At 37.8% G+C, this 25,708-nt stretch overlaps 1 pseudogene; it reads right to left on the bottom strand.

Moving 5' to 3' along the window:
- Positions 1-9,502: 9,502 nt before the first annotated feature.
- LOC118015394 overlaps positions 9,503-25,708 on the bottom strand; it is a 34,399-nt pseudogene continuing 18,193 nt past the window's right edge.

Genomic DNA, 25,708 nt, shown 5'->3' with positions numbered 1-25,708 from the left:
CAAAACAGAGGGGCGCCTGGGTGGCTCAGTCATTGAGCGCCTGCCTTCGGCTCGGGTCATGGTTCTGGGGTCCTGGGATGGAGCCCCACATCAGGCTCTCTGATCGGCGGGAAGCCTGCTTCTCCCTCTTCCACTCCCCCTGCTTGTGTTCCCTCTCTCACTGTGTCTCTCTCTGTCAAATAAAAAAAAAAAAAAAAAAAAAAAAAACCAGAACAGAACACTAAATGCCAAATTTAGTGTGTTGACCTTGTCTGGATCCTCCTTAGAATAAAGTAAGTATGCAAACACATTTTTTAGTTAATTGAGGAAATTTGGTTATGGACTGGATTTTATTTTATTTAATTGCTAATTTCATTAATATTCCTTCTGTTAGATGTGATAATGTATTTCTGAGTTTTTTGCAGGAAAATGTTTATAGTTTTAGAACCACATATTGAAATAGATAGTGATGAAATACCATAATATTGGGAATTTGCCTTAGCATAGTTCCTCTTTATGAGTTTTACCTACTTAAGTGAATGAAAAAAGGAGAATGTGATAAAATCTTGATAATGTATTTGAATGATAGGTAAGGGGCATAGTTTGAATATGTAAGGATTTAGCATTACGTCTTCCAGATTTATCCAGGTTTATCGTATTTGGCAGGATTTCCTTCTTTTTAAAGGCTAAATAATATTCCATTGTATGTATTTACCTCATTTTCTTTATTGATTTATCCATCAAGGACATTTTAGTTGTTTCCATGTCTTGGCTATTGTGAATAATATTGCAATGAACACAGTAGCACAATTAACTCTTCAAGATTCTGCTTTCACTTCCTTTGGATATATACTCAGAAGTGGGATTGCTGGATCATATGGTAGTTCTATCTTTAATTTTTTGAAGAAACTCTATACTTTTCTCCATAGCAGCTGCACCATTTTACATTGTTTCCAATAGTGTACAAGTAACAGAAGGACAAATACTGCATGATTCCAATTATATGAGGCATCCAAAATAGACTCATAGAAAGGGGAGAAGGAAAAGGGGAGCACCATTTAACTGCATGAAGTTTCAGTTATGCAAGATAAATTCTAGAGATCTAATGTACAACATTTTGCCCATAGTGAACAATATTGTATTGACTGTTGGAATTGGCATTGCGATAGTCACCTTCACAAGAGCTGTTTCAGTGGCCAGCGAGGGGTAAAATACTGGTTTGTGTAGGTACAGAAGAAAGGAATTATCAAGAGACACTGAGGATGAGTTTCTGGAAGAATAACGTAGAAGGGACCAAAGGGGTGGACAATGATATGTGAAATCAAATACTGTTTTTTAAAAAAATTTGAATTGAGTTGTTTCAACATGTTTTTTTTTAAGATTTTATTTATTTATTTGAGAGAGAGAGAGAATGAGAGACAGAGAGCATGAGAGGGAGGAGGGTCAGAGGGAGAAGCAGACTCCCTGCCAAGCAGGGAGCCCGATGCGGGACTCGATCCCGGGACTCCAGGATCATGACCTGAGCCGAAGGCAGTCGCTTAACCAACTGAGCCACCCAGGCGCCCCTCAACATGTTTTGATGAAATGAGATTATGCTCTCCCCATAAGAAACATAATTAGAAGTTCTTTTGAAAACATGTAATCAGGATGAAGGGGTTAGAGAAATTGAAAAGGACAACCTTTTGTGTTTATCTCAATGGGAATGGTTTTGCCAGAGAGAGCAAAATACCTGAATCCCATTAGGTAAAATGCTCTCATCCCTGGACACATGGGTATACCAATGTCTCTACCCTTAGTCTCCTCTAGTTCTCTGTAGGTTACTAGTATCATTCTATTTGATACATTCTTTCTTTATATGAATACATTCAATTTTTGTCAAAGAATGTCTTGACCTTGGAGTATTGTTTCGTAGGGAGACTTTACGTAACTCCTCCCTGGACTGTTATGAGTTAATCTCAACTTTAACTCTCCAACAGTGATACTAGTTTCTTTAAAATTAATGGCATAATAGTGACTTGTTACTTTTTTTTCTGTTATTTATTTTTTTAAATAGGCTTCTTACCCAACATGGGGCTTGAACTCACAATCTGAGATCAAGAGTCACACACTCTACCAACCGAACCACCCAGGCACCCCAGTAACTTATACTCTTAAAGAAGTCCTTATTGTATCCCCTGTATATGGATAACAAATGAAATTTAGTAACAAACCTTACTAAGTTACTCCTAAAAATGTAAATGTGCAGGAATTGAAAGTCATCAGACTAATAATCTTTATTAAGTTGTGGAATATAACTAATATTTAAACTTGTATTAAATATTAAAATATTAAATGTTTTTTTCATCATGCTATCTTGTCAAGAAAATGTTAACAAGAATAGGTTCCGTAATTTTAAGTTTCTTCTTTTGCTGGTTAAAAGATTCAGCTTAAATTTAGTTTTCCTCTCCCAGATTCCTAAGTTAAATAAAAATGTTTAAATATGGAATGAAAAACCAGTAAAGGTGCAATGAATTTACAGAGATGGAACAATGTAGAGAAAGATTAAAAAAAAATCTGAGTCAGGGAAATACCTATTCCTGAATGATGTATTTAACTTGTTTGTTTTAATTTTATCTCCTCCCTCATCATCATTCTAAAAATAAAGTTGCTTCTGGTGCCTGGGTGGCGCAGTCGGTTAAGCATGGGGCTCTTGGTTTCGGCTCAGGTTGTGATCTCAGGTTCTTGAGTTCGAGCCCCATGTGGGGACTCTGTGCTCAGTGTGGAGTCTACTTAGGGTTCTCTCTCCATCTGCCCCTACCTACCCACCCCTCCTCTAAAATAAATAACCTTTAAAAAAATAAAAATAGAGTTTTTTCTTATGCTGTTCTTGTAATGCCTTTCATATTAAAAGGTAGTCTCACAATTACTTTATTTTAAACAACAGAATACTACTTAGGTAAGACATGTTCTTCTAGAATGACCTCAATCAAAACCCATGCTCATTTTGAACGAAACCATCAGTTGTAATTCAAAAACAAGTCAAAGGAATTTAACAAGTTTGAATGATTTTTCTCCTAAAGTGTGAATATCTCCGTTGCAAATAGGTGTATAATATTTTAATTAAGCTCTTTGAAGAACACTTGATAGAACTGTTTTGGGATTTATTATTATATAATAAGTGGTTTATATTTTGAGATCACATATTCACACTTCTAAGACAAACTTTTCAAAAAAATGGTCTTAATGTTATACGCATAGGATCAAATCTCCAGGGGCAGTATCAGTCCTAACTTGAAAAGGTGCTCTTTTTCACAACACAGATAGAAGTGAAGATGATGTATCCTTAAAAATGTGTTAGATGGCTCTAAAAATTGCCCTTACTTTTGACAAAGCCCGTGACATTAAAGATGCATTTGCAAAGATTGACTACAACTTTTAATGAAATGCCATAGTAGGAAAAAATAAATATTTTTAAATGAATATATTTTAATAATAATGATGGACAATTATGCAAACTTTAACATTTGATTTGTCCCCTGATGACTGGCACCTCTCAAAGTCTTCATCATCTCAGGAATTGCCATCTTCATTTTTATACTTGCTCAGGTCCTGGACCTCGGGGGAGTCTTGAATTTTCTCCTTCTTTCATACCTTCCATCTATCACAAAACCCCACTGACTGTACATTCAAGAGATATTCGGAATCCTACCATTTCTCCTCATCACTTTTGGGCTTATGCATGTCCAAGCGTCCACCAAGTCTTGCCCAGATTACTGCAGCAGACTCTCACCTGGTCTCCCTGCTTTTACTTTCACTCTTCCCCTAATAATCTAATGTAATGTACAGCCAAAGTGATCCTTTTATGTGTTTTTTTTTAAAGATTTATTTATTTATTTTAGAGGGTAGGGGGAAGGGGCAGAGGAAGAGAAAGAGGGAGAAAGAGAATCTCAAGCAGATTCCCTGCTGATTGTGGAGCCCGATGCAGGACTCAGTCTCATGACCCTGAGATCATGACCTGAGCTGAAACCAAGAGTTGGACACTTAACAGACTGTACCACCCATGCACCCCACCAAAGTGATCCTTTTAAAACAGAAGTCAGATCATGTTAATTCTCTGCTCAGAATAACTCTGTGAACTATTTCTCTCAGGGAAAAACCAAACTGTTAGAAATGGTCTGCAAAACCCTTTTGTTCTGGCCCACCTCTAAGCCATCTGTCCATTGCCTGGTACACTTGCCCTCACTTTCAAAGATGCAGCCAGGAAGACCTCCTTACTTTTTCTCAACATAGCAAACACAATTCCACCTATGAACTTTGCAGTTGCTGTTTCCTCTGTCAAGAATGTTCTTTCTGGGGAGCCTGGGTGGCTCAGTTGGTTAAGCGACTGCCTTCAGCTCAGGTCATGATCCCAGGTCCTGGGATCGAGCCCCACATTAGGCTCCTTGCTCAGCAGAGAGTCTTCTTCTCCCTCTCCCTCTGCTGCTCCCCCTGCTTGTACTCTCTCTCTGTCAAATAAATAAATAAAATCTTAAAAAAAAAGGTTCTTTCTCAGAAACCCAACTTATTCTCTCCCTCATCAATTATATCTCTGATCAAATGTCTTGTTATTAGAAACTTCTCTAGTCATCTTTTTTTTCTTTTAAAGATTTTATTTATTTATTTGACAGAGAGAGACACGACGAGAGAGGGAACACAAGCAGGGGGAGTGGGAGAGGGAGAAGCAGGTTTCCTGCCAAGCAGGGAGCCCGATGTGGGGTTCGATCCCAGGACCCTGGGATCATGACCTGAGCCGAAGGCAGACGCTTAATGACTAAGGCACTGAGGCTCCCCCTTTCTCTGGTCATCTTATAGGAAAATTGTATATTGTACATTTCCTGTCTGAGACCTGAAATTATCCAATTATCCAAGTAGCCCTCATTCCTTTTAGTGGGAGATGGATAGAGAGATCAGAGTTTGGACAAAGGATTGCCATTCATAATAGGTTGATAATTGTTTCTATAATTTTCCAATAAACAGCACTAGAAAATATGTATGTATATTCTATCTATCTATCTATCTATCTATCATCTATCTATCTATCTATCTATCTATCTATCTATCTATCTATGTATCTATCATCTATCTATCTATCTATCATCTATCATCTATCTATCTATTATCTCTCTATATAAATATAGACATGCATGGAGAAGATATAGATATATATTTTAAAAATAAAATATCTGATTTTTACATGAAATTTCTACTCATATTCAGTATAGCTTAACTTTTCCTTTTTATATGCATATCTCCTCTCCCCCACATTGAGCATCCTGAATTCAAGGATACTAGGGATGATAAAATTAGAATTGTTGATTTTATCCTACATTACACACACAGCATCTTTAGAATAATAATACAAACATTAGCACCAATTTAGTTTAAAAAAGAGTTTTTTTGCAAATGCTCTACCCATTCTGTCCTGTTTATTCACCGTTGTAGTATACCCAGTGTCAGAACAGGCAGCCAGCACATTCTATACTCTCTTCTTTATGTCCTCCATTGATTTTGATTCTATAGGTAAATCACTAATCTCTAATCTTTACCACCAGTCCTATGTCAAGGTCTTTGCAGTCATTTTGGTTTTCTGAAGGTCATTATTTAGCAAATTTTGAGTTAAGACTCATCAGAGAAACATTACCTGAGACCTTGCATGCTGATGACAAATTTTCTGCAAACTGTATATTTGACAGTAATCTTGACTACATATAAAGTCTTTATCATTTCTTTTTTCATTTCTTTTGAGTTATAAAATGTTTCTATTTTTTAAAAAAATCTTCTATTTTCCTTAAGATACTCCCTAGTTATTTGCTCCTCATTCTTTATTTCAGACACAATTGCTTTTTTTAAATTTCTAATTCTTCCCTGATTCTATCAGCCCATTTCTTAGTTACACTGCTCTTTCATATTTTTATTTTATTTTATTTTATTTTTTTAAAGATTTACTTATTTATTTTAGAGAGAGAGATAGAGAGGATGCAAGTGGGGGGAGGGGCAGAGAGAGAGGAGAGAACCTCAAACAGACTCCCCACTGAAAGCAAGCCCCATACAGGGCTCGATCTCATGACCCTGAGATCATGACCTGAGTGAAAACCAAAAGTTGGATGCTCAACCAAATGAACCATCCAGGCACCCCATTTAAAAAAAAAAAAAAGATTTATTTATTTGAGAGAGAGAGAGAGCTTTCATATTTTAGATGACTTTTCCTTTGTCTTTTTATCTATTTTGATGTACTGATGTTTTGTGGTCATTTCTTCCAATCTGCCTTCATTGTCTTTATGGATGTTATTTATTTTGTCTCTTAGTCTGTCTTTCCTTCTTAAAATAATTTTGGATGGGAGTCACTTTTGTTGTATTTGTGTTTATGAAATTGATTTCATTAAAGTTTAAGATAGCATTTCTAACTTGCATCTAAATTTCTCTCATTTGTTGTTTTTATGAAGAGTTGAAGAATATAGCAATTTATGTCATGAGAATTCCTAATTGATTCTCTCCTTTGATGTATTCTGCCTCCTTTTCTTCTGCCTCTATTGTTTCCATTTTGAGTTTTAGTCATAGACATTTCTCCTGAGCATAGATTATTGTCATGGAAAAGAGATTAGACTAGTTCCCAGAGTTCATAGGATGTAGAATGCTCTACATCTTTGGGCCTTATCATAGACACCCTGTTCTCAATCGTACACCATCCTAGTTTTGCTGCTATTCTCAAAATGATTTGTTGACCTTTCATGTAAGGCCCTGTTGGTTATTTGGTAGTTCTCAAGTTTTACTAGATGCCTTTTTCCTTGCTTCTCCTATTGTCATGCAAACATCAGGTATCAGGGTCCATCTGCACCCTCATACCTTCTTGCATTTTGGTAATCATGTGGGTACATTGTCAATTTTTTTCCCTGTAGATACTGTCCATGTCTTTTTGTTTGATTATCCTAGTTGCTCTATATGTTTGTTCTCTTTCCAGAATTCTCCTCTGACTTTAATTAACTGAATTGATGTTACCTGATATCAAAATTATGAGGAGAAAGAAAAGAACTACAAATCTAGAAAAAATATGATGTTTTGTTCAAAAGTGTAATTAAAAAAAAGTTGTGTAATTATGGATGTCTGTGAGCATCTTATTTATATATTGATTGATGTTATTTAATCATAAAACATCACCGACCAAAAGATTGGAATAAATTTGCTCCCATATATGGAAAGTAAAGTAAAAATCTAGGGAGCTCCACTACTGTTCAACTACTGGCCTATTTTTGTTCTTGTTTTTGCATAGGGGGTTGAGGAGGGACTTGTTGTGAAGTCTGACAGAATAATGGAATGCCTGCATAGTGTCTTTATGTCTTCCCTCTTACCTGTGAGAAACACACTCTGTGTTCTGAGCTTCCATACTTTTTATTTTATTTTATTTTATTTTATTTTATCTTATTTTATTTATTTTATTTTAGCTTCCATACTTTAAGTTTTACAAAGGCATGCCCCCAGATGAAGGGGGTGGACCACTTTGATGTGTGATGTTTCAGGTCTGACCATAAGCAATTATAAAGACTTAACCTGGCAGGCTTCATGGAGGAGAGCTGCCCTCCCTACTCCAGACATTTTTTTTTTTTTTCCACTCTGCCTCAGTATTCAGTTATTTTCCACTCTTAGGCCTCCCCCTTCTCTTCCCTTCTGGTCCTTGAGTCCTCAAAATGTCTTGGGCCCCCTTGTCAGTGAAAGGATCCTTGCATATGTGCTGATCCATCTAACACGGTTCCATAGAGAAGAATAGAACCCTGTGGGAGCCTGCACTGCCTCCTGGGAGCCTCCTGCTTAGACTGTGGTAGTACGTAACTCAAGGACGGGCTGTTACTTTCGTTTTGACATATCTTGATGGACCACTCTGACACCTGGCAATTTGGCCTTCTCCCGTTCAGTTCAGCTCTTGATGGTGGTGAAGGGGTTCAGGACAGTTCCCCCGGAATATGCTACTTTGGCATGTGGATTATTTTGAGCCGAAGGCATTTGAGACCCTATGGGCTCAAGAGAAACTTTTTTCTCTCCCTTAACCACACAGAAGAATCTAAATTGGGGGTCTGGCAGAATAAGGGCTATTATCTGTATCATAGGGCAAACACTTAATTACCAAACATCTGTTCTTCTTTTCGCCCTATGAAATGTGCTCCTCCTCTGAAATCCCAGACCTCTCTTTCCTTCTTCTTATTTCAGAATGGCATATATATCTAATTTTGCCTGATTGTCTTTGGAATTTCCACGTCGGTGTGGATTCCCCATAGGTACACCTATTGAATTTGACTTTCTCCTATTAATCTGTCTCGTGTCAATTTGATTCTTAGTCCAGCTGGAAGGACCTTTGAGGGGCAGGAATTCTTGTTTTTAGTCAGGAGGTAAATTTTTCTAACTCTGGGTATCTGTATTAAGAAGGCTACTTGCCTGCATATGTGACATTCCTAGTAATAATCTGAATTTGTCTTACATTTCTTTCTTCTTTGGTTTAGAACTCAAGTGAGGAAAAGAGGAGTGTTATACATTGACCTCCTCAAAACCCTAACATCTGCTGCACTGGGCTGAAATCTTGAACAATAAACAAGAGTGAAATTTAGGAAACAAAATGGTAACTTGAATATTACGTTTTTGTTGGGCTGGGTACATAGGGTCAAATTCTGGCAATTTGTAGCAGCTTATATTGTGCATTACAGCTGGATTTTACTGTAGTATAATAACTAGCTTTTAACTGGTAAGGCCTGGACCAACACTTTTTGGGCTTTGGTCCCATGTGATTTTTGACTTCTCTGTATCATTTCAGCTTATGGAAGCTTTGACCACAATCAAGGGGTTGTTTTAATCTTGCTTGCATTGACCGTAAGCAAGAACGGCCAGGCCTCAGCAAAATCATGGTGTGCTGGGAGTTGACGAAGGCCATGGAGGAACAGGTTGGAAATAAAGCAATGCCTGTACTCCCACCACTTGAGAAAAAGCAGTGGCAGAATAAACTGGTACTGAGAGCTTGGGATATACAAAAGCTGAGGAAAATAAGGGTTTTAATCTGAAGATAGGAGTCACATAACCTGTTACCAGCTTTGTCAATAATAAATTGGCTTATTTTTTCTTCATCTGTCTTCCCTTTTCTCTCTCTCTTTTTTTTAAAGTTAAAAATTCCTTAATTTTTTAATTCCTGGTACCACTGCCACAATTGACAGGGCAATAAACCCCATGTAATGAAAACGAAAAAGACAAAGCTACAACAGAAAAGACCTCAGGAATGTACATGTCACTGAGAGCCCAGCACAGTAATCAGTAGCTGCACTTTCTGCAAACTGTGGCTACGACAGTCCGGAACAAGAAGGAGTTCCAGTACCTTCCCTGACTATGGGTCATCGTTCCTTCTCTGGCAGATTTTTCCAGTTCCCCTAACGCATTTGGGAAGACTGTCTCAAAGTAACCTGCAGCTTTCCTGACAACTCCTCACTCTCTCTCCTGCTAAGAACTGTAGCCCTTTTCGTCCGAAAAATTGTTAGAACCTTTTGCTACCATATCCACCTCTTCACCACCAGATCCATAACCACCACTGTAGGGACTGCCCGAGCTTCTTCTACCAAAACAGCCCCCCTTCATGGGTCCAAAATTTGATTGCTGTTGTCCACTGTAATTTCCACAATCATTGTAGTTCCTGCCACCACCATAGTTGCCATCTCCAAAATTTCCTCTTTCATTGTGACCATCATATCCTCCACCACCACCGCCATATCTGCCTCCTTGGTTTCCATATCCTGGTCCTCCACCACCATCGCCTCCTCTACTGCTATAACCAGGACCACCACCATAGTTGCCACCATCACCTCCAAATCCCTTATATCCACCATCACCTCCTCCCTAACTACCTCTGCTGCCACCACTTTCACCACCATAGCCTCGTCTTCCACCGAAGTTTCCACCACCTCCAAAGTCTCCTCCACAGCCCATGAAGTTGCCAGATCCACCTCCACGGCCTCTTTGTGATCCAACCGATACATTTCTTGTTCAGAAAGGGCCTTTTTTCACTTCGCAATTATGCCCATTAATACTGTAGTATTTCCGAACAACAGTTTTATCGACTGTATCATGATCATTAAAAATTACAAAAGCAAATCCTCTCTTTTTTCCACTCTGCCTGTCTTCCATAACTTCTATGGTTTCAATCTTGCCATGCTTTTCAAAGTAGTCTCTCAAATTAAATTCTTCTGTGTTTTCTTTAATACTACCAACGAAAATTTTCTTCACTGTTAGATGGGCATCAGGCTTGACAGAACCCTCTCTAGAAACAGCTCTTTGGTTCCACTACATGCCCCTCAACCTTGTGTGGTTGGGCACACATTGCTGCAACCACCTCTTCAACACAAGAGTAAGTCACAAAACCAAAACCCCTGGAACGTTTTGTTTGGGGGGTCTCTCATCACCACACAATCTGTAAGTGTGCCCCATTTTTCAAAATGTTCTCTTAAACTATCATCTGTAGTTTCAAAGCTCAAGCCACCAATTAGCAGTTTTCTCAACTGCTCTGGTTCCTTTGGATTGTGGCCTTCCTGCCCCTCGGTAGGGTTCTTAAATGTAAGAACTGTATTGACATTTATCTAAATAGAAGTTATGTGTAACTTAACTGCATAGGAAGGAAGCTCATCAGAATTAAAAATAGCCAAATAGAGCTGAAATTGAATATGACCAAATTACACATACCAAAAGACAAAATGAACAAAATTCCAAGAAGGGCATTTAAAGAAAGGCTCAAACTAAGAAAAGGCAGAAGTGCTTCATTCATTATGTAGTAGTCACAGACATTAAAGATGGATAAATAAATATGGTACAATTTAATGGAGAGCATCACAATGGTACCTTGCCATTAGAATGTCCTACTTTTTTTTTCAGTGTTGAAACCTTGCTTGCTTTACTTGGTGAATTTCACAGGATTTTGTTAAATGATGTTGCAGGTATCCTTAAATTTCTATAATACAACAGAAAATCTGGTTGACATCCAGCTTATTAGGCAACATAAAAGTAAAAGTTAAATGAAAAGATTGAAATAAGTAGAACAGTATTTGTTATTATCTGGCACTGTTGATATTATAAAGTAACACAGAACACATTACTATAGAAAGAAAAAAACAGGTAAGATTTTTCTTAAGTAGAGAGTACTTATGTTTCCTAACCAAGTCTATAACATGATTTCAGTAGTTTAGGCTGACTTCCTTTAAGACTGCCTTTCAATTTTATTGTAATATAAAATTACATAATTTTATTTATATATAATTGTATATAAATTATATAATTTCTGTGTAAATTCTTCTCTGAGCTTTTAGTGATGCTGAGATATACACAGTTTATGATGATTTTTAATACTTTAAGACATTAAAAACCATGCTAGATTGGGGTGCCTGGGTGGCTCAGTCGTTAAGTGTCTGCCTTCGGCTCAGGTCATGATCCCAGGGTCCTGGGATTGAGCCCCGCATGGGGCTCCCTGCTTGGTGGGGAGCCTGCTTCTCCCTCTCCCACTCCCCCTGCTTGTGTTTCCTCTCTTGCTGTGTCTCTTTCTGTCAAATAAATAAATAAATAAATAAATAAATAAATAAATATCTAAAAAAACCCCATGCTATATTAAAATTATGAAATCTGAATGAAGGGGGAGACGAACCATGAGAAACGATGGACTCTGAGAAACAAACTGAGGGTTCTAGAGGGGTGGGGGGTGGGAGGATGGGTTAGCCTGGTGATGGGTATTAAAGAGGGCGCGTTCTGCATGGAGCACTGGGTGTTATGCACAAACAATGAATCATGGAACACTACATCAAAAACTAATGATGTAATGTATGGTGATTAACATAACAATAAAAATTAAAAAAAATAAATAAAATTATGAAATCTGATGTGAAAACAGGGATGATTTTCTTGTTTTTGCAGCAGTCAAAATTTGTCAATACCTTTTGGAATTCAGTTTCTGGTACTGCAGCATTTTTTATTAAAGTCCAATAATTATTTGGATTATTTGATTTATTATAATATACTCACTTAGAGGTAACTCATTATCTCTGCCCCTCACTTCTCTCCACCTATCCTGTATATCCTACAGTGTTTCTGTATTGATTGCTGGGATGCCATTCAACCAGTCAAGTAATTCATACACTTGGAATCATTCTTCAGGTTTTCTTTCCCTTACCTGCTATATTCAGTTGGCCAAGCTATTTTGTAGATATTTCCCATTAAATATTTCTTATTTTTTCTCACATTTTTCTACAGCCATGATCTGTAATTATGTCATTATATTTTATCTAGATTACAGAAAGGAATTACCATTATTCTCACTTCTTTGTCTGCCTCCTGTATTCATCCTAATCTATCCTACTCCCTCACTGTTGGCAGAGCGATCTTTCTAAAATATAAAGGATCATATTAATCTTCTGATTGGAGCCACTGGTAGGTCCTTTTTGCTAATAATATGAAGTTACATTTATTAGCTTAGCATAAAACAGTCTCCAAAAACTAGTATTTATCTGCAATTCCAGTCCCATTCATCCTTTTTCTCTCCCTCATATCCTGTTCTTCATGTATAGAAAGCCATGTTTAGGTCCCAGAAAATATACTTATGCCTTTGTTCATGTTATATTAGACTGGACTTCTTTTCTTCCTCTGATTGACCTCAATTCCATTTGTCCTTTAAGATCTATATTAACTTTTTTCTCTTCTTTGAAGACTTGCCCTGTCTTCCTAGCCAATGTCAGATGGTTTATAGTATTTGTCATACCCGCTTAGCTTGATTTTTTTGAATTCCATCTCTCCTGAGTTCTACTGGCTTATGGTTTATTTATATCTCTTGTCTTGCCATATTATCTCCAAATTCTTCTATCTCTGCTTTGGTCTTTTGGTTTATAGATTTATTTTTTGTATTAGTTTCTATTTTAATGACTATATTATGGGCTTAGTTTTTTTTTTTTTTTTTTTAAAGATTTTATTTATTTGACAGAGCACAAGCAGAGGGAGAGAGAGGGAGAAGCAGGTTCCCTACTGAGTAAGGAGCCCGATATGGGACTCGATCCCAGGACCCTGGGATCATGACCTGGGCCGAAGGCAGCCGCTTAACCGACTGAGCCACCCAGGCATCCCTATGGGCTTAGTTTTTATTTACTGTGTGCAGAGATTTTTTCTGGCTGATGTTTTTTATGTGCCATCTGCCTTTCCTGTTTTCTTCTTCCTTTTGTCATTGGGACATCTTACATTCCCTTTGGTTTCGTTGTGATTATTTACCTTTCTGTAAGATGAGTTCTTCTTGGGCGGAGATGTTTATATTGAGAAGGGGATAAAGTTTAATTTCTGGCTGGTGAGAATTGTCTGTGACACATATTGTGTGTGTGTGTGAGTGTGTGTGAGTGTGTGTGTGTAAGAGAGAGAGAGAAAGGGATAGAGAGAGGGAAATATCTTTTAGGCTTCACTCCTCCCCATGCAACAGAGCTTGGAGGCCATAGGGTAGTCTTCACCATGCCTCACTTATAGACTTTTCTCTGAAAATCTAGCTTGTCTGTCAAGTGATTTTTATTGTTCTAAACAAGGAGTTATTTGGCATTAGGTGTGTGCCACTTTCTTCCGAGCAAGTTGCTTTACTGCATTGTCTGATGTCAACAGCAATGGGCATCCTCTCTTAATGTCTTGTGAGACTTTTTTTTTTTTTAAGATTTTATTTATTTATTTGAGAGAAAGAGAATGAGAGACAGAGAGCACGAGAGGGAAGAGGGTCAGAGGGAGAAGCAGACCCCTTGCCGAGCAGAGAGCCCGATGCGGGACTCGATCCCGGGACTCCAGGATCATGACCTGAGCCGAAGGCAGTCGCTTAACCAACTGAGCCACCCAGGCGCCCCGTGACATTTCTTTTTGACCTTGATTGCTATTGTAGTCCAGGACTGTAGATATCTCTTAATTTCATAGAAGATGGTATTTGGGTTTTTCATCCTTGTTTTTCCAATCAGTTTTAAGTTATTTCTGAGAAGGGAAGTGTGTTATGCCATCTTTCTGTGTAATGTTAAAATAAAAGTGAATTCACTGTACTAAAAATATTAATTTCAAATGGATTTCATTTTACAGACTGAGCATCTTGAGGATAGGAAACTTTATATAATATGATATAATTTATATATATATATATATAATATATATATTTTGAGCCTCATTGCACGGTCTAAATCTTGCTACCTTGCAGAGTTTAATGCACACTAACTGATGAATGAGTTTAGACAAGTCAAAAGGATGGTGGCAGCACTACAAATTAAAGCCATTATAGCCAGAGGAAAAACCCTACAGCACATATACCAATTACAAAGTGTTCAGCATCCACCCCTGGAAATTGGAGGGGGAGACGAACCATGAGAGACTATGGACTCTGAGAAACAAACTGAGGGTTCTAGAGGGGAGGGGCGTGGGGGATGGGTTAGCCTGGTGATGGGTATTAAAGAGGGCACGTTCCATGGAGCCCTGGGTGTTATAGGAAAACAATGACTCATGGAACACTACATCAAAAACTAATGATGTAATGCATGGGGATTAACATAACATAATAAAATAAAATTAAAAAAGAATAAATAAATACCTTTCTAAAAAAAAATTTAGTGAATATTTGAAAAAAAAACAAAAAACAAAGTGTACAGCATCTGGAGGGCGCCTGGGGGCGGAGTCAGTTAAACTTCTGACTCTTGGTTTCCGCTCACGTCATGATCTCAAGATCAAGTCCTGCGGTGTGGCTCCCAGACCCTGCTTGAGTTTCTCCCTCCCTCCCCCTCTGCCCCTCCTGCTCAAGCTAAAATAAATAAATAAATCTTAAAAAAAAAAGTGTACAGCATCTGGGAACCAGTTTATTTTGTGGGATTTACTTAACTATAATTTTGTATTTTTTCATTTTCTCAACTTTAAGAATAACTATTTTTTTAGGTTTCAAGATTTTTTAAAGACTTTAAGTCATTCAACCTTAGAACCACGGTTCCCTTTTCCAGGCAGACTTCCTTAAATATCTACTTTCTTTTTTTTTATTTTTAAAGATTTCATTTTTTATTTGCAGAAAGAGACACAGCGAGAGATGGAACACAAGCAGGGAGAGTGGGAGAGGGAGAAGCAGGCTTCCCGCCCAGCAGGGAGCCTGACCCCAGGACCCTGGGATCATGACCTGAGCTGAAGGCAGACGCTTAAAGACTGAGCCACCCAGGCGCCCCTTAAATATCTACTTTCAAAAGCTTACTTGCCACATGTTGTCTCTGTCTTTCTCTGAACTTTTAGAGAAAACATATTTTTTCCCTCTGTGATACTAAGATACACAAAAGTCTTCCATTGTCCTGAGTTTTAGCAACCCCTTGATACCTGATAAATTATATTTTTAGGCTCAAAGTGTCTGTAACACATGTCTTTTCTGTGGGGTCCTTTGATAGTACCATGGGCAGTATTGAATGACGATTAATAGCCTGGGCTCTGAAATCAGAAATTCTTGGTTTTAAATTCAGACTCCCCCACATTCTATTGACCTTATGCATGGTTTTAACGACTCTGTCTTAGTTTCTTTATTTATGAAAGGAGAAAAATAATACATACTTATTTCATAGGGTTATCTATATTATTCTTGCATGCAAATATTAAACACCAAGGGTAAAATATGCTTCCCTAATTCATGCTACCTGAAACTTATTTACTATTGGTACTTTAGCAATCTTTCATTTGGGAGTGACTTTTAAACTCAGGGTTTAGCTAATTATAGAAAATCTAATCAAGGCTGCCGAGATTTAGTTCTAAAAATAATACTTTACTTTTTCTCTGCAAATTCTTCAGGGGCTCTGCTCATTCAGACATTCTGTTCCAGCCACCCTCAGTACTAAAGCTTCTGGACAATGCCTGTCTCACATCGAGTCATTGTTCCACAGTATAAAACAGTTGTATTTTCTTTTTTTAAAAAATATTTTATTTATTTATTTGACAGAGAGAAACACAGTGAGAGAGGGAACACAAGCAGGGGGAGTGGGAGAGGGAGAAGCAGGCTTCCCGCGGAGCAGGGAGTCCAGTGTGGGGCTCCATCCCAGGACCTTAGGATCGTGACCTGAGCTGAAGGCAGACTCTTAACGACTGAGCCACCCAGGCACCCTCTTTTTTTTTTTTTTTGATGTTGAACAAGGTAGATGGAAAAGATGGGATAAGAGAATTTATAATTAAAGACATATTTCTGTTTTCATGATCAGATATCCCTTTCAAACTTTTAAGTGTAAATTTTGAATCTTATAAAAAAATGAGTGAACCAAGTTCAGTATTATGGTATACTAAGAAGTATATTACAATGTTGTTCATAAGGAAAAAGTGGCTATATATTATAAATAAACATATTTATTTTATAAATTCTATAAATATATTTAACATACAAATATTAACAATATGAAATATATAAACATATTTTCTTTTTAAATTTTTTTTAAAGATTTTATTTATTTATTTGGGAGAGAGAGATAGAGCACAAGAGGGGGTGGGGAGGGACAGAGGGAGAGGGAGAAGCAGGGAGCCCAACGCAGGGCTCGATCCCAGGACCCTGAGATTATAACCTGAGCTGAAGGCAGACGCTTAACCGACTGAGCCACCCAGGTGCCCTTAAGCATATTTTCTATTAATATCATTTATTTATGTTCTTTAAATGATACTATTTCACCAAATTTAGATCTAAACATATAATGTATAAAAGTGGCATAACAATTTGCCAGTTTGAAAAGATGTCACAACTTATATTTTTAAATGTTTAGTTGAAGTATAACATACATAGAGGAAAGGACATATATCATGACTCTACAGCTTGATGAATATTTACAAACTATATATTCCCATGTAACTAGCATTTGGACTAAGAAAGAACATTGCTAGCGCACCAAAACTCCCCCTTGTATCTCTTTCCAGTCAATGACCCTATTCAAGAGTTACTATATACTAACTTCTAACCACATAGATTAGTTATAACCCCTTTTGAACTTTATTTTATTCTTTATTTTTATTTTTTAAGATTTTTATTTACTTGACATAGAGAGAGAGAGAGAGAGAGAACACACAAGCAGGGGAATTGGCAGACAGAGGGAGAGGGAGAAGCAGGCTCCCCTGTTGAGCAGGGAGCCAGATGTGGGACTCGATCGCAGGTCCCTGGAATCATGACCTGAGCCGAAGGCAGACGCTTAACCATCTGAGCCACCCTGGCACCCCCCTTTTGAACTTTAAATACAAGGACTCCTTATAGTATGTATTATTTCACACTAGCTTCATTCTCTCAGTATTCTGTTTCTGAGATTCAACCACATTTTGCATATTTTTTTCATTCTTATTGCTGTTTATTATTATATCATGTCCCTAGAGCCCATTTATTTACCTCTTAAGCTGTTGATGGACATTTGTGTGGTTTACACCTAGGAATATTATGAATTGTGTTGCTATGAATATTTTAGCACAAGTCTTAAGGTCAGCATATGAACTAATATCTGTTTGAATATAAAGTAGGAATGGAATTGTTAATCATGAGGTGAATGTATATCCAGCTTTAGGAGATACTACTAAACAGTTTTTCGAATATGAATGTACCATGATAAGGAGTTCTCCATTAGGTCCTTGTGCCCTCTTGACTGAGAATAGTCAGAATCATTTCATAGCAGTTCTAAAATTTTTGAACTTCAAAGGGAAAAGTGAGGTGTCTTATCTTTTTCCTCCCAGGAGTCCATGCAAAACGTTTTCCCTGTTCTCCAGAAATGCATCTCAAAGGATTATCGGGAGGGAAAGTCCCTGAGGACACATAACTAGTGTTATCACATTTTTTCCTCAGAACAATAGGTGCATACTTGCCTTGCATTATCATAACTAAGATGCTTCTTCAAACATTTCTTCACAGTACATAGAAAATATGCTGAAAGGTGACAACATATATGCAATCTCCAGATATCCAGGTAGATAAGCAAGCATCAGGCAACTTTTCATTAGCACCTTCACAGAAGTTCTGCCTAGCCAGGCAACCAGATATAGATGGAAGGACCTGATCTGTTGGAATCTTCCCAGGCTGTATTTATGCTTGCCTTATTCAGCAAATATCCATGAATAGTATTCGATGTGTCCCACAGAATGCACCAGCTTGATATTTATGCATTTCAAAAATTCAAAACAATAATATGGCCAAAGCTAAAAAAAAATTACTTAAAATTTTAGATGTGCAATTCTATTCCAAATTTCTCCAGGAATAAATTACTGATATACTATGCCAACAGAAGTGTCTGCTCTCAAATAAAGTTTCCAGGAGGTTACATCATATCCTCTCTTATTAAAAATACTAGCAGAGGAGAATGAAGTGTGGATAATACCACATACTAATGCATTTATAGGAATTATTTATATGGGGATCAGGAATCTGGTTCATTCCTTCATTGACATGTTCTATTTTGGCATTTCACCTCATACTAATCAATGAAGCCATTCTCTTACTTTTGTGTATGAATCAACAAGATTTTCATTTTCCTTTATTTACTTCAATCAGAAACTCACTCTGCAATAAGAGATATCATTCTCTCTCTCCCTCTTGACCTTGCTCCTATCTGTTTTTCACCTTTCCAGGACATGGAGTGGTTGTGTGTTCAAGTTTAAAAGGACTTTCTTGCTGCTTCCATGTAAGAGCTATGCTGTCAATAGAATTGTTGATATGCTTTTTGTTAGGCATTGACAGTATCATAAAAAGTCCTATGTTAGATATAAGTTCAGAATATATTCTCAATTATATATGATATTAGAGAAGATGTTTAGTTATTTTATGATACAACATGTGAGTCAATTCTCTTAACTGAAGAAAAGTCACAATTTTGAATTGCATGGGAGACAATGGGCTATACAAAACTGGCTGAATGATAGGGATTCTGGGGGAACAAGAAGTGGGAGAGAGTTGGGACCTAAGGCTGGGCAAAATTAAGTTCCCGAGGTAGGCAGCAAAAATGCATGGATGGTAAGGATTAATTTAAGATACACAAAATCCTGATATATAGATATAAACAATCAGAAATGTTCACTCATTATAAAGTAAACTTTTTATTGAAGTAAGTCATATATATGACTTAGGAATCACACATAATTTATGCACATCTATATGTATTTTACATATACAAAGTCAAAGATGCTCTACAACATGAACACACCTCTAACCAGCATCTAAATAAATTTTCAGAACATTATCAGCACCACAAAACCATTCCTGTGTTCCCTTTCAGTCACTACCAGCCCCCTAGTGCATAGTAGATTAGTTTTGCTTGGTTTTGAATTTCATACAATTGAATCATCCAGTAGGTACTCCTTATTGACTACGCTTAACATTATATTTGTGAAATTCATTTGAATATGTTGTATTTGCAAGTTACTCATTTTTGTTGCTAATCATTATATGAGTTTGTTAAATTTGTCTTTTCTTGTGTTATAGACTAGGAGTTGTTTATTGTTTGGGGCCATAACAAAGAATGAAAAGAATGTTCATTCTTTTTCATAATTTTGGTAAATATATAAACTCATTTATGTTGAGTATATGCCCAGAAGTGGAACTGTTAGTTATAGGGAATTGACTTTTATGTGTGATGTGGGGAAGGGATTAAGATTTATTGTTTTCCATATTGGTATATAATTGATTCAACATTGTTAATGAAAAGAGCATGCTTTAGCCCATATATTTCAGGGTTGCCTTTGTCATATGTCAAGTGGTCATACGTGTATGGGTCTGTTTCACTGTTTTGTTTTTGTTGTTTCTTATGCAGACACGTTACTTCTCTGTTAGTTGATCCATGATTGGCCCTTATGTTAGATATACTACTAGGGTATTAAAGCAATCTCTCAAATAGTTAAGAGCACTTGTGAAAACTGTATTTCAAACCTGCCAAATCATAAGCTTCTCCCTTGGTAAAGACATTTTATGAGAAAATTAGACTACCTAGATAGTCATTATTAAACTTATTTCCACCCCCACCACCCCATAATGCATACTGGTTAAAGATCATGGTTTCTTTGTAAGACTGGTTGGGCTTCTCTCAAGTGGGGAGGTTTTCCAAAGTGACTCTGAAATCATTATCATCTCGTATAAAATTGCTCAAGCATTTTATCAGGAATTCTAATTATTTTCCAGAAGGGATAATAGATCATATCAATTCACAAATTCTATCAAAGACCAGTTTTAGGACAATTTTCTTTCTTATAAATGTTTTACCTATACATGTTCAATTCCAGACTCCTAGACAGAAATGTTCTCCTAGATTTTGAAATCGTAGACAGGATAACTTCTTTTTCTCCAGTTTATTATAACTTTAGTCCTCAACTAGTCATATAAAAGAGGATTAAAATCTTTAAAATTTCTGGGGCACCTGGGTGGCTCAGTCTTTAAGCGTCTGCCTTCGGCTCAGGTCATGATCCCAGGGTCCTGGGATCGAGCCCCACATCAGACTCCCTGTTTGGCGGGAAGTCTGTTTCACCCTCTCCCACTCCCCCTGCTTGTGTTCCCTCTCATGTTGTCTCTCTGTCAAAAAATAAAATCTTAAAAAAGATTAAAAAAAGTAAAATCTTTCAAATTTCTTTTCCCCCTCTTTTTCATTAAAGTGGCTGCAAAGCTCATGGTTCAAATCAGGTAGAATGTTATTGAAGGATTTTTGAATTATCCATATGTTCAACATTTTCTAATATTTCAGCCAAATATGAATTTAACAATCTGGCTCTGAATTTCCAAAAAAAAAATAATAATTCATATGAGGAAAATAAATAATCATCAATAGGTAAATATTTTGTCTAATTCACTTTTACTTTATAGTCACTATCATTTAAAAATACAATGTGGGCTGGAGCAAGATGGCGGAGTAGGAGACCTGGATTTCGTCTGGTCTCAGGAATTCAGCTGGATAGGGATCAAACCATTCTGAACACCTACAAACCCAACAGGAGATCGAAGAAAGGAATAGCAACAAATCTCTGAACAGAAAAGCGACCACTTCTGGAAGGTAGGACGTGCGGAGAAGTGAATCCGAGCCGATATTCGGGAGGATAGACAGCGGGGGAGGGGCCTCCGTCGGCCGCTTCTGGCAAGTGATAGAACCACGGAGCACAAAATCGGAACTTTTAAAAGTCTGCTCTGCCGAGGGACCTCACTCTGGTGGCTAAGCAGGGGGTGGAACCCTCCGGGACAGTGTGGTCTCAGGACCCTCGGGGTCACAGAAAGACCGGGGGTGCCTGAGTGCGGCAGAGCTCCCAGGTAACGGAGCAGGGAAGCCGGCTGCAGAGGCGGAGCCCAGGCGCGGGCTCTCAGTTCGGGGTGGCCATAAACCGTGATCCGCGGCACAGTCGGGCCCCTGCTCCTCCAACAGGGACCCAACAAGCGGCAGATCCGGGGACACTCACCTTCCTCCCCTGGGAGGAGCCGCACGGGAGTGCACCGCAGGGATCTGCTGGGTTTGGAGACTCCACCCGGGGTCGGGTGCCAGAGATAGAAACGCGTGGTCACAGGCCGGGTGAGCACGGAGGGCGGCCGGAGACCGGGGAGACGGGAGTGACTGACTGCTTTTCTCTGGGGGCTCACTGAGGAGCAGGGCCCCGAGTTCTGGGCTCCTCCAGGGTGGAGATTGGGAGGCTGAGATTTTCACTCTGGCCTCCAAAGCTGTATGGAAAGCTTGCAGGGAACAAAAGCTCCGGAGAGCAAGCCGGAGCAGATTACTTAGCCCTGACCGGCAAGGGCAGGGCAATTCCGCTTCTGGCAAAGACATTTGGGAACCATGGCAACAGGCCCCTCCCCCAGAAGATCAGCGAGAACAGCCAGCCAAGACCAAGTTTACCGATCAATGAGAACGGCAGAACTCCAGCGCTAGGGGAATAATGCACATAGAATCCATGGCTTTTTTTACCATGATTCTTTAGTCTTTCAAAGTTAAATTTTTTTTTTAACTTTTTTTTTGAATTTTTCTTTTTCCCTTTTCAAACAACATCTTATCAATCCCTTTTTTAAAAAAACATTTTTATTTTTCATTTTTATAGTCATATTCTATCCCTTCATAGTAGTTACCCGTATTTTTGGCATATATATATAAGTTCTTCTCTTTTTAAAATTTTGAAATAGTTTCTTCTAACAGATCAAAATATACCATAAATCTCTAGTGTATGGTTTTTTTCTACTCTCCTGCCTGATCACATTCTCTCCCTTTTTTTTGCTTTTTTTTTTTAAATCCTCTTCTTTCTTTTTTCAAACAACTTCTTATCAATTCCTTTTATAAAATTTTTTATAATTTTCATCTTTACAGTCATATTCCATCCCTTCATTATATCAACCCTTATTTTTGTACATATGTAAGTTTTTCTTTCTTTAAAATTTTGGGAGGCACTTTCTTCTAACAGACCAAAATACACCCAAAATCTAGTGTGTGGCACTGATCTATGTACCAGCCTGGTCATATTTGATCATATTCTGATTTTTTTTGTTTTGTTCTGTTTTTGTTTGTTTTTATCTTTATCTTTTTTTTTTTTTTTTTTCCTCTCTTTCCCTTTCTTTTCCCCTGGCTTCAGGTCTTTTCTGATTTGTTTAGAGTATATTTTCTGGGGACGTTGTTAGCCTGTTAGCATTTTGTTCTCTCATTAATCTATTCTCCTCTGCACAAAATGACAAGACGGAAAAAAATCACCTCAACAAAAAGAACAAGAGGTAGTACCGACTGCCAGGGACCTACTCAATATGGACATTAGTACGATGTCAGATCTAGAGTTCAGAATCATCACTTTAAAGATACTAGCTGGGCTTGAAAAAAGCATGGAAGTTATTAGAGAAACCCTTACTGGAGAAGTAAAAGAACTAAAATCTAACCAAGTAGAAATCAAAAAGGCTATTAATGAGGTGCAATCAAAAATGGGGGCGCTAACTGCTAGGATAAATGAGGCAGAAGAGAGAATCAGTGAGATAGAGGACCAAATGATGGAGAATTAAGAAGCTGAGAAAAAGAGAGATAAACAACTACTGGATTATGAGGGCAGAATTCGAGAGGTAAGCGATACCATAAGATGAAACAACATTAGAATAATTGGGATCCCAGAAGAAGAAGAAAGAGAGAGAGGGGCAGAAGGTATATTGGAGCAAATTATAGCAGAGAACTTCCCTAATTTGGGGAAGGAAACAGGCATGAAAATCCAGGAAGCACAGAGAACCCCTCTCAAAATCAATAAAAATAGGTCAACACCCCGGCATCTAATAGTAAAACTTACGAGTCTCAGAGACAAAGAGAAAATCCTGAAAGCAGCTCGGGAGAAGAGATATGTAACCTACAATGGTAGAAACATTAGATTGGCAGCAGACCTATCCACAGAGACCTGGCAGGCCAGAAAGGACTGGCATGATATTTTCATAGCACTAAACAAGAAAAATATGCAGCCAAGAATACTATATCCAGGTAGGCTGTCATTGAAAATAGAAGGAGAGATAAAAAGCTTCCAGCACAAACAAAAACTAAAGGAATTTGCAAACACAAAACCAGCTCTACAAGAAATATTGAAAGGGGTCCTCTAAGCAAAGAGAGAGCCTAAAAGCAACATAGACCAGAAAGGAACACAGACAATATACAGTAATAGTCACCTTACAGGCAATACAATGGCACTAAATTCATATCTTTCAATAGTTACCCTGAATGTAAATGGGCTAATTGCCCCAATCAAAAGACACAGGCTATCAGATTGGATTAAAAAACAAGACCCATTGATATGCTGTCTGCAAGGGACTCATTTTAAACCCAAAGACACCCCCAGATTGAAAGTGAGGGGGTGGAAAACCATTTACCATGCTAATGGACACCAAAAGAAAGCTGGGTGGCAATCCTTATATCAGACAAATTAGATTTTAAACCAAAGACTGTAATAAGAGATGAGGAAGGACACTATATCCTACTTAAAGCATCTATCCAACAAGAAGATCTAACAATTGTAAATATCTATGCCCCTAACATGGGAGCAGCCAATTATATAAGGCAATTAATAACAAAAGCAAAGAAACACATTGACAACAATACAATAATAGTGGGGGACTTTAACACCCCCTCACTGAAATGGACAGATCGTCTAAGCAAAAGATCAACAAGGAAATAAAGACTTAAATGACACACTGGACCAAATGGACTTCACAGACATATTCAGAACATTCCATCCCAAAACAACAGAATACACATTCTTCTCTAGTGCCCATGGAACATACTCCAAAATCGATCACATCATAGGTCATAAATCAGGTCTCAACCGGTACCAAAAGATTGGGATCATTCCCTGCCTATTTTCAGACCACAATGCTTTGAAACTAGAATTCAATCACAAGAGGAAAGTCGGAAAGAACTCAAATACATGGAGGCTAAAGAGCATCTTACTAAAGAATGAATGGGACAACCAGGAAATTAATGGAAAGAACCCTACACCTAAAGGATCTGGAGAAAGAACAGCAAATAAAGCCTAAACCCAGCAGGAGAAGAGAAATAATAAAGATCAGAGCAGAAATCAATGAAATAGAAACTAAAAGAACAGTAGAACAGATCAACGAAACTAGGAGCTGGTTCTTTGAAATAATTAACAAGATTGATAAACCCCTGGCCAGACTTATCAAAAAGAAAAGAGAAATGACCCAAATCAACAAAATAATGAATGAAAGAGGAGAGATCACAACCAACACCAAAGAAATACAAACAATTATAAGAACATATTATGAGCAACTCTTTGCCAGCAAATTAGATAACCTGGAAGAAGTGATGCATTCCTAGAGATATATCAACTACCAAAACTGAACCAGAAAGAAATAGAAAACCTGAACAGACCTATAACCACTAAGGAAATTGAAGCAGTCATCAAAAATCTCCCATCAAACAAAAGCCCAGGGGAGATGGTTTCCCAAGGGAATTCTACCAAATGTTTAAAGAAGAATTAATACCTATTCTTCTGAAAGTGTTCCAAAAAATAGAAATGGAAGGAAAACTTCCAATCTCATTCTATGAGGCCAGCATTACCTTGATCCCAAAACCAGACAAAGACCCCATCAAAAAGGAGAATTACAGACCAATATCCCTGATGAACATGGATGCAAAAATTCTCACCAAAATACTAGCCAATAGGATCCAACAGTACATTAAAAGGATTATTCACCACGACCAAGTGGGATTTATCCCTGGGCTGCAAAGTTGGTTCAACATCCGCAAATCAATCAACGTGATACAATACATTAACAAAAGAAAGAACAAGAATCATATGATCCTCTCAATAGATGCAGAAAAAGCATTTGACAAAGTACAGCATCCTTTCTTGATCAAAACTCTTCAGAGTGTAGGGATAGAGGGTACATACCTCAATATCATAAAAGCCATCTACGAAAAACCTACAGCAAATATCATTCTCAATGGGGAAAAACTGAGAGCTTTCCCCCTAAGGTCAGGAACGTGGCAGGGATGTCCACTATCACCACTTCTATTCAACATAGTATTGGAAGTCCTAGCCACATCAATCGGACAACAAAAAGAAATAAAGGCATCCGAATCGGCAAAGAAGAAGTCAAACTCTCACACTTTGTAGATGATATGATACTTTATGTGGAAAACCCAAAAGACTCCACCCCAAAACTGCTAGAACTCATACAGGAATTCAGTAAAGTGGCAGGATATAAAATCAATGTACAGAAATCAGTGGCATTCCT

The sequence above is a fragment of the Mirounga leonina genome, unplaced genomic scaffold (genome assembly GCF_011800145.1).
Source record: "Mirounga leonina isolate KUSES-001 unplaced genomic scaffold, KU_Mleo_1.0 Mir_165, whole genome shotgun sequence".
Lineage (NCBI taxonomy): Eukaryota > Metazoa > Chordata > Mammalia > Carnivora > Phocidae > Mirounga > Mirounga leonina.
The sequence above is the reverse complement of the archived record's forward strand: the minus strand, read 5'-3'. Positions and strand labels throughout refer to the sequence as shown.